This window comes from Sminthopsis crassicaudata, chromosome 6 (genome assembly GCF_048593235.1).
Source record: "Sminthopsis crassicaudata isolate SCR6 chromosome 6, ASM4859323v1, whole genome shotgun sequence".
In the NCBI taxonomy this organism is placed as follows: Eukaryota; Metazoa; Chordata; class Mammalia; order Dasyuromorphia; family Dasyuridae; genus Sminthopsis; species Sminthopsis crassicaudata.
The window spans coordinates 67,615,272-67,625,066 of NC_133622.1; the positions used below are offsets into that span (position 1 = coordinate 67,615,272).

The following is a 9,795-nucleotide window of genomic DNA, read 5'->3' on the forward strand; positions in this document are numbered from 1 at the left end:
ATTTATAGCCAGAAGTCTAGGAATTCTGGGTCCAAGTCTAATCATGTCCAGAGTGGTTTTTTCTTTTCTTTTTTTCTTTCCTTCCCTCCCTCCCTCCCTTCCTTCCTTTCCTTCCTTCCTTCCTTCCTTCCTTTTCTTCCTTCCTTCCTTTTCTTCCTTCCTTCCTTCCTTCCTTCCTTCCTTCCTTCCTTCCTTCCTTCCTTCCTTCCTTCCTTCCTTCCTTCCTTTCTTCCTTCCTCTCCTCATTTTCTATCTCTCTCTTTCTTTCTCTCTTTCTTTTCTTACTTTTTCTCCTTTTCCTTCTTCCTTCCTTTCTTTTCTGTTCTTTTTCCTTCTTTCCTTCCTTCCTTCCTTCCTTTTCTCTCCTCATTTTCTATCTCTCTCTTTCTTTTCTTACTTTCTCTCTTTCTTTTCTTACTTCTTCTCCTTTTCCTTCTTCCTTCCTTTCTTCTTTCCTTCCTCTTTTCTTTCTTTCTTTCTTCCTTCCTTTCTTTCTTTCCTTCCTCATTTTCTATCTCTCTTTCTTTTCTCACTTTCTCTCTTTTATCACTTTTTCTCCTTTTCCTTCCTTCCTTCCTTTTCTTTTCTGTTCTCTTTCTTTCTTTCTTTCTTTCTTTCTTTCTTTCTTTCTTTCTTTCTTTCTTTCTTTCTTTCTTTCTTTCTTTCTTTCTTTCTTTCTTTCTTTCTTTCTTTCTTTCTTTCTTTCTTTCTTCCCTTTCTCTCTCCCTTCCTTCCTTCCTTCCTTCCTTCCTTCCTTCCTTCCTTCCTTCCTTCCTTCCTTCCTTCCTTCCTTCCCTCCTTCCTTCCTTCCTTCCTTCCTTCCTTCCTTCCTTCCTTCCTTTCTGAGGCAACTGGAATTAGGTGACTTGCCCAGAGTCACACAGCTAGGAAGTGTTAAGTGTCTAAGGCCAAATTTGAACTCAGGTCCTCCTGACTTCAGGGCTGGTGCTCTATAGGCAGCTCTAGCTGCCCTAGAGATTGTTTTTCTTTTCTTTTTTTTTTTTTTTCTTTTTAACTTCTCTGAAACTTCAGTTTCTTTATCAGTAAAAACAAAATCATACTTTTATTACCTATCTCTTAAGATTATTGTAAAGAAAGCACTTTGTAAAACCTATAGAAATGGCAATTATTTCACAGAATAAAATTTCTATGGAAATGTGAATTATTATTAACAGAGGAGGCAATAAGACCCAGAAAAGGGTAAGTGACTCACCCAGGAGGACTCCTCACTACCTATGAAACCGAAATTCCCTGGGCTTTAGCTTCCTTATTTATAAAACATGGGGGCTTACTAGATGATTTCTTCTGTCCTTTGCAGCCTTAAATCTTACATCTCATATAACATAATAGTATGCTAGAACATAAAATAAAATGAGGTGTCTTTATTATGATCTCCAATATACAGTATAGGCCTGGTGATAGATTGGCATGTTTATCATTCCAGGACCAGACAGAGGATCTAAATTCAGAGGAACTCATCGAGAGGTGATGAATTTTTCAGCTATAGCAAGTCTTGAAGACCGTCTACCAAACAGCACAAGGGGGTCAATCTTCTGGATAAAATCTCAGCTCCCCTAAGTATAGCAGTGTGTACCTTAGTTCGGATTTAAGTTACTATTTCCATGAAGTCAATAATGAAAGACCTTGGGGTATAGTGGAGAGAAAGCCAGTTTGTGAGCCACAAAGCCTTTGGTGTGGATCCTGCCCGACAAATACTCTCTGTGTGATTTTGGGCAAGGCATTTAAACTCTCAGGGTCTTGGGCTATTCTCTAAGATTATATATTTCATAACAAGTCTCCATCATAATCACTCTTTCATCATTAGTAGAGGAAGTTCCTCATCCAGAGCTCTTTACATCAATGAAATTACAAATCTGGTAAAAAATAAAGTAAATATGCAAACTCAAGTTTAAGAATGCCATGGAACTTAACCTATGGTCTACTCTGGAGTCTGCTTCTAATGAAATTCAGTAACTCAACTTGGCAAGTGTTTAGGAAACAAGTACTATGTGCCAAGGATTGTGCTAAGTCCTAGGAATACAGTGGAGAAAATCATATCCTTGGGGAGGCTTACATTTTACTAAGGGGATCGGGTATGATGACATGCATCTAAATGGCAATTGTAATGACAATAATTAATATCTGACTGAGACAGCAAGCATTTATTAAGGACCTACTATGTTCCAGATACTGTGTTAAGTGTTGGGGATAAAGAGACAGGCAAAGATAGTCTCTGTCCTGAAGGAGCTCACAGCTTGATGGAAGATACAAAAAGCATTTTCTTCATAAATCTGTTTGACTTGATAGTGAATGGTACGATTATTCCCATTTTACAGATATGGAAACTAACAGCGATTCAGGCAAATCTTGGTTTGGATGTCTTGAAAGTGAGAATATACTGGTAAAGAACCTAGAAGTTGTTTCTCATTTGAGACAAAGTTTTGAGGGAAGTAGAGGATAGACTTTTTTTCTTTGGGAGAAGTTTTAAAATTTTTTGTTGAAAAGACTTGGGCAGAGACAGGTAATAGGACATTAGCAGTAGATGGAGAATACTTTCCAGGAAACTGGCCTGAAAGTTCCCTTCATAACCCGGACCCTTCCTGCCTTGCTACTTTTCTTAGACTTTATTCTCTCCCCAACATATACTCTAGAACCTAGTGACAATTATCTCTTTGCTTTTCCTTGGACAAAACAATCACCTCCTAAGTGAGTATTTTCCCCAGCTCTCCTCCCTGCTGGAACTCTCTCCCTTCTCATCTCTGCTCCTCACTTCCCCGGCTTCCTTCAAGTCTCAGCTAAAGTCCTATCTTCTGCAAAAAGCCTTTCATGGACCTTCTTAAACTTAGTGTTTTCTTTGTTGATTATCTCAAATTTATTCTGCTACACTCTATTTGAACAATTAATATTGTCTCCCCCATTACACTGAGATTCTTGAGAGGAGGGATTTTTCTCTTTTCTTATTATCTCCAGAACTTAGAACAATGCCTGGCACATAGTAGGTGCTTTCTTTCTTTCTTTCTTTCTTTCTTTCTTTCTTTCTTTCTTTCTTCTTTCTTTCTTTCTTTCTTTCTTTCTTTCTTTCTTTCTTTCTTTCTTTCTTTCTTCCTTCCTTCCTTTCTCCTCTCTTTCTTTCTCTCTCCTCTCTTTCTTTCTTTCTTTCTCTCTCCTCTCTTTCTTTCTTTCTCTCTCCTCTCTTTCTTTCTTTCTTTCTCTCTCCTATCTTTCTTTCTCTCTCTTTTCTTTCTTTCTTTCTTTCTTTCTTCTTTCTTTCTTTCTTTCTTTTTTCTCTCTCCTCTCTTTCTTTTTCTCTCCTCTCTTTCTTTCTCTCTCCTTTCTCTCTCTCTCTCTTCTCTCTCTCTCTTCTCTCTCTCTCTCCTCTCTCTCTCTCTCTCTCTCTCTCTCTCTCTCTCTCTCTCTCTCTCTCTCTGTCTCTCTCTGTCTCTCTCTGTCTCTCTCTGTCTCTCTCTCTGTCTCTCTCTGTCTCTCTCTGTCTCTGTCTCTCTCTCTCTCTCTCTCTCTCTCTCTCTCTCTCTCTCTCTCTCTCTCTCTCTCTCTCTCCTATAATTTTACCAGTTTTAGAAACTGTGGGTTAGGGAGCTGCCTCCATTACAGAAGATCACAATCCATCTCTGACTTGGGAGCTGAGGGAGTTGCTCACAGCCCAAAGGTGACTTGCCTGGAATGATGGGAGCACCATCACAGGTGGGGTTTGACCTCAGACATTTCAAGGCTGAACCCAGCACTTCAGCCACCACTCTAGGCTGCTTCTAGCTCATAGCCTTATTTACCATTAAATTGTAGGCAATTTATGACCCAAAGACAGTCAGTTCCTGCCCTCCAGGAGCTTGGGAAGCACCTTCAGCAGAATGCTCGGCCCACTGTCTCATTCTGGGAATGTGTGCGGGCCTGATTTGAATCCCGGAGGAGCATTTACAACTAGGAGTGGAAGAAAAGACAGCAGAGAGAACCCAAGTCACACAATCTCAGAGAACCTCAGAGGAGAGCCCCAAATGCCCCCAACCCTGGCCCCAGTGGGATCCTCTTTACAAGCTTCCCAGTCTCCTGGTGATTAAAGCCAGGGTGAGAATCAACATTCCCCTGCAGGAGGAGGAAGTGCCCTCAGCCCCATTAAGGTCAGGCTTTCAAGGGCTTTCTTTATGGAGAATCAGAAAAATACCATTTGGCCTTATCATTCACAGAGAGCACAGCTGCCCGGCGCCCCTCCTCTGGCAGCAGCCCTCTCCCCGGCCCTTTGATGTTACTTACAGTTCCCACTCTGGTCCTCCTGTCCTGATAATCAATGCTACCTCTGAAGCATCTTACACTGGTTCAAAGTTCACCAGGAAAGAAATGCAGTGAGTTCAAGGATCTGACCAAGGCACCCCTGCCATTGACTTGACCCTTCCTGAGTGCTCCCACGGGCCTTGGAGTTGAGCCAGCCTCTCTGGGCTGCTCTAATTTATATGGGCAAGTGTGGACTTCCCAGGGGCTAATGAGGGCAAGAAGCAGTGGGAGAGCCCATTTGCCGCTGTCCATTCTGACCCCGGGAGATAAGGATATGGCCACTGGGAAAGTCGACCTCACAGCTTCTGAGTAATGAGAATAATAATAGCTAATGTTTATATAGGGCCTGGAAGTTTGCAAAGTACTTCACATCTGTCATCCCATTTGAGCTTCACAGAGCGGCCTCCTATGGGCAGCCAGGGCTGCTGGATCCACAATCAGAAGAGTTGCTTGGAGTCCTTGCTTTCCCACTTGCCACTGGAAGAAGCAGCTTACCTTAGCTCGGCCTTATTTCTTCACGTACATAAGGAGGTTACCCTGAGCTTGGGGGCTCAGGAACTCTTAAAAGGGTCTGTGCATGGATTTCAGGGGTCTATGAACTTGGACCAGGAAAAAAATCTCTTCTTTATTCTTCCTAATTTTTGTTTTTCCTTTATATTTTTTATGTACTTTAATTTGTGCATTTAAAAGCATTATTCTGAAAAAAGATCTATAGGCTTTAGCAGAGTGATTACCAAAGGGATCCTCGGCAAGTTTAAGAACCTCGGGCCTACATAACCTGAAGGTCCCCCTCTATTTCTTTTTTTTTTTTCCTGGGGTTAAGTGACTTGCCCAGGGTCACACAGCTAGGACGTGTTAAGTGTCTGAGGCCAGATTTGAACTCCCCAGTCCTCTCCGAACACTATGCGGTAGGGATGTAAGAAGTGGATGGGCACTTGGTTTCCACAGTTATGAAAATTAAATCAGGGAAATTAAATTTAAATTAGAAAACTGAAACCCACAAAGGCATCAAAGAAAAATCAGGGGTGGAGGTTTTAGATGTGAATTGGAGTCTTTACTTCCAGAAAAATGTAAGCTCCTTGGGAGCAGGGACTGAAAGATGGAGATTCACATCTGTAACTTCTGTAACATACAATTAATGGGGAGGAAGGGAGGGACTTGAGCTTCAGGAGAGGAAATCAAATAATGGCTTTGCAGTTTCAAAAGTGTGTCTATTAACCTGGACACCCGTAAAAAATGGGATTTTGCAACCTTAGTCATTTTGTTTCCACAGGTGTCCTTGAGGAATGTGATAAGGAGGGGGGATTTGCCTCTTGATCAAGGAAGAATTGGGAAAGGGGAGACATGACCAGTAGCACAAGCTCAAAGAACCAAAGAAAGAACTGCTCTGGTCACATTTTGCTTAAAATTGGGTATATTACATATCTTATAAGGGAGATTGGAAGCCTGGAAAGGATCCTGACAGAAGAAATAGGGCTAACTAAACTCCATAAAAAGATTTGACCAGGCCTCTGTAGGTTTGTTCCCTTTCTACAGAATTGGGGTACATCCATTCTTGCAAGAATGTAAAATAGATCTTTCCTGCATTCAGCAGTGAGTCAGTGATGTTCTTGGGGAAGATTTTTTATTTCTTACAAGTGTTATCTCCATTTCACAGATAAGGAAACTGAGGCTCCCAGAAAGGTGAAGTGACATGGATATATTTAGTTTAAAAGCTAGAAGAGAACTGATTTTTATGTGCTGGGGTGATCACGGGCAGATGACTTCTCTCTGAGTCTTGGTTTCTTCATTTTTTAAGACGGGAGTAATAACACTTGCCATACCTGCCTCATAGGGGTTTTGGGGGGTTCAGAGATGTGTGGGGTTGATCAATATGAGTAATTGTGATTATTGATGGCTACTCTATGCATATAATGCTATGGGGATGAACATGGGCCTTCTTGCTATCTCCTGCTTCCCTTAATTTAAAAAAAAAAAAAAAGCATTAGAATAAGACAGGAAGACAGTAGAGAGAACACTGAACTTGTAATGAGCCAGCAGAAATAAGATTCAATTCTTGCTAGGGGCAGCTGGATGGCAGAGTGGAACAGGAGGACCTGAGTTCAAATCCAGTTTGAGATACTTAATACTTCTTAGATATTTAATAATCTTAATTAATATCTTAATAGAGTACTTAGATACTTAATATTTCTTAGCCCAAGTGACCTTGGGTCAGTCACTTACTCCCAATTATCTAAGAAAAAAAAAAAGAAAAGAAAAGAAAAGAAATAAGATACAAATCCTGCCTTAGACACTCAGTGGCCCTGAACAAATCATTCACTGCACCAGCCTCAATTTCCTTTTTTAAAAACTGGGATAATAATAGCATCTAACCTACTGGGTTTTGTGGATATCTAATGAGAATGTATCTAAGGCGTTTTACCAGTTTTAAAGCATTACACAAATGTTATTATTTTTGCTATTATCCAGTCAAGCTGAGTGCAAAAGTTTCTTTTCCACCACTCCCCTTTTCCCCAGCTCCACCCCCCAAATCTCAATTCTCTCCCTCCCTTCTGATGAAGTCATCAAGCTAAAGATTGCATATGGGATGCACAGGCTGATCTTGTGTTATCCTGGGAGACAGGCCAACTCTTTCCATTTATAGATAAAGGAGCTGCTGGCTGCCAAGGAGAGCCAGCCCTCTGCTGCAGCCGCTACCAGGCAGGAAAAAGGGGGGGAAGACCGGGCCCTTGAGGACAGGCTGGAAAGCCACATCCCTGGCAGAGTCTTCTGCCAGCCTCCAGCCCCAGAGTGGTCTTTGGTGGGGAGCAGAGCCTGGACTGGAGCGGCTGAAAGAAAGTTGCTATTGAAAAGCTGCTCCATACAGCCCCCCCTCCTCCCTTCTTCTCTCCATTGCTTTCCCTGTCTCTGTTCCCCTTCCCCCTCCTTCCTTCTTTCCCTCGCTTCTCCTCTCTCTCTTCTTCCCTTTCTCCCCCTCCTTTCCTCCTTTCCACTGCTTTACCTGTCTTTGTTCCCCTTCCTCCTTTTCCTTCCTTCCTTCTCTCCCTCCTTCTCTTCTTCCTTTTCTCCCTCTCACACCCTCCTTCTCTCCATTGCTTTGTCTGTCCCCCTTCCCCTCCTCCTTCTTTCCTTCTCTCCCTCTCTCTCTTCTTCCCTTCTCCCCTCCCTCCTCTCCATTGCTTTCTCTTTCTGTTCCCCTTCCTTCTCTCCCCCCTTTTTTCTCTTCTTCCCTTTCTCTTCCTCCTTCCCTTCCTTCTCCCCCTTTCCCTCCTCTTTTTCTCTCTTCCCTCCTACTATCAGAGAATATGGAGGGGGAAGGGATTAGAGGGAGTGTATGATCTTTCAGTTTTGTCAGCTTCTTTTTCATTTCCTGAACCTTTAACCAAGTCAAGTTCATTCATGTCATTTCCAGAGGCCTGGACGGGAATTCCCCCTGCCTACTGCACTTGCATTCTCTGGAACACAAGCAGGAGCCCGGGCAGAGCTGCCCTTAGTGGGGCACTTCCCACCAGAGTGGGAAGCCAGAAAGACAAAGGATATTCACCGTGGTTCATCATCTCTGACACTGGCTCCCTGGGGGGAATGAGGCAAGGAGCTGGGTTTGCGAACTCAACTTTCTAAGTGATAGCAGAAAGCACTCAGAGACTATGGAAGTAATGCAAGCTTGGTTTAGACATACTCTTGGAAGAAAATGAGTTTTCATTTGGGGGCCCCAAATTCCAGTCTGCTGAAAGAGGTTTACTTTCTAAAACTGGTTACACATACATTCACTCTCACTTAGCCTTACTTTGGCCTTATTTGCTATTTTTTCTAGTTACCGAGTGTATGGCAAACCAAGCCCTTGAAAGGTCACCAAAATATGGGCTTTCTGCTCCAGCAGAAAAAAAAACTGATTTCATGTTACTCCTTTGCTCAAGAAGGTTCAGCAGCTCCCCACTACCTGTAGGATAAATCTCCATTTGAAATTTAAGATCCTTCAAGATGTGGTTCCAGATCACCTTTCTAGGCTGAGGTCATGTTACTCCCTCTTGTAAACTCTATGCTTTAGTCACACTGGTCTACCTGTGGATCCTTGTACGCAATATTCCACTTACTATCTTTGTACAGGCTGTCTTTCTTCCTCATCACCCTCCCTTGAAATCCCTAGCTCCCTTCAAGGGGAAGCTCTGGTTTATTTACAACAGATCTTTCCCAATTATCCCACTGTTAATGTCCCCCTTCCCTCCTGAAAATACTTTATAATCAGGATTATAGGACCATTTAATTTACATATATTTAATATTAACCTTTAGGTAAAAATATTCTATGCTCTATAAGCTAGTTAAAGACAAGAACTGTTTTCTTTTTTGTCTCTCCATCTCCAAAGCCTGTCTTAAGAAACTTAAAGAAAGCTTAAGAAACGCTTGAAAAATTAATGAATGTTCGATTATCCATTTTAATTTGATTTCCACAAAATCAGCAAGTGCTGACTATGTGCCAGGTAGATGCTGGACCCACAAACAAAAACATTTCTGTCCTACCCACAAGGAGCTTATGTTCTACTGGACATGGAAAAAGAGTAATATTTGAACTGAAATCCAAAGCTGTTTTTAAAACCTCCATTCGTAAATTCTTGGGTCTCCTCCAGGCCTTCTGAGCCGGCCTTCCTGTGGATTCTCCCCAACAACTATGTACGGGTTGTCTGGACATATCTGGAATGCTCTCCTCCCTTCTCCTCTGTGTCTAGGAATCCCTAGTTCCCTTTAAGAGTCACTTTCTCCTGGAGGATTTTCCTGGTCTCCCCAGCTGGGGTGCCTGGGTCACCAAGGATACTTTGAACAATCTACTTTTATATATGGATAGTTTTTCCTTGTTAGAATGTAAACTTCTTGAGGGCAAGGGCCATTTCCTCATCTCTTTGTATCCTCAGCCCTTAGCCCCTAGAAGGCACTTAATAAATGCTTGCTGATTAATTATTAAGATTTGATGGCCTTGGAGTTTCCCTTTTCTCTGCTACCTGTGGCTTTCTTTAGAGATGCTAATGAACAGTGGTAGAAAGAAGGGTATCAAAGGGCTGGCTCGAACTTTCAGGTCCTCAATGGGGGAGAGTTCACCAAATGCTCCCACATGATATAAATCCTGCTGGGGGTGGTTGGGCTGGCAGAGAACTGAACTTCCTAATGAAGAAGATAAAAGGATGAGTCCATTAGTGTTCTAGGTGGGCAGGAGCTTTTCAGCAGAAAGCTGTTTTTTCCTTATCATCAGATAATTTATTCCCCACTTAAAAGGAAAATCGCTCTCTTGCTCACACACCATCATCCTCTTGCTTAGGCTTGGAAATCAGGGAAACGGAGCTGAAAGGGGAGCCAGGAACAACACAGAGCATTTATATGGCCCTTAGAGTTTGCAAACATCTCATTTGAGCCTCAACCACAATTCAGTGAAGGAAAATACTGCAGGTGTTTTTATTCCCCATCTTATAAATGAGGAAATTGAATTTGAGCAAGGGAGGCGATTTGTTTGGAGAATGAA

The 9,795-nt window shown here is 42.2% G+C and overlaps 1 protein-coding gene across 4 annotated transcripts in view; it reads right to left on the reverse strand.

The window, feature by feature from the left end:
- MAML3 (mastermind like transcriptional coactivator 3) overlaps positions 1-9,795 on the reverse strand; it is a 531,295-nt gene that overhangs the window by 29,292 nt on the left and 492,208 nt on the right. The gene's annotated exons all lie outside the window — the stretch shown is intronic.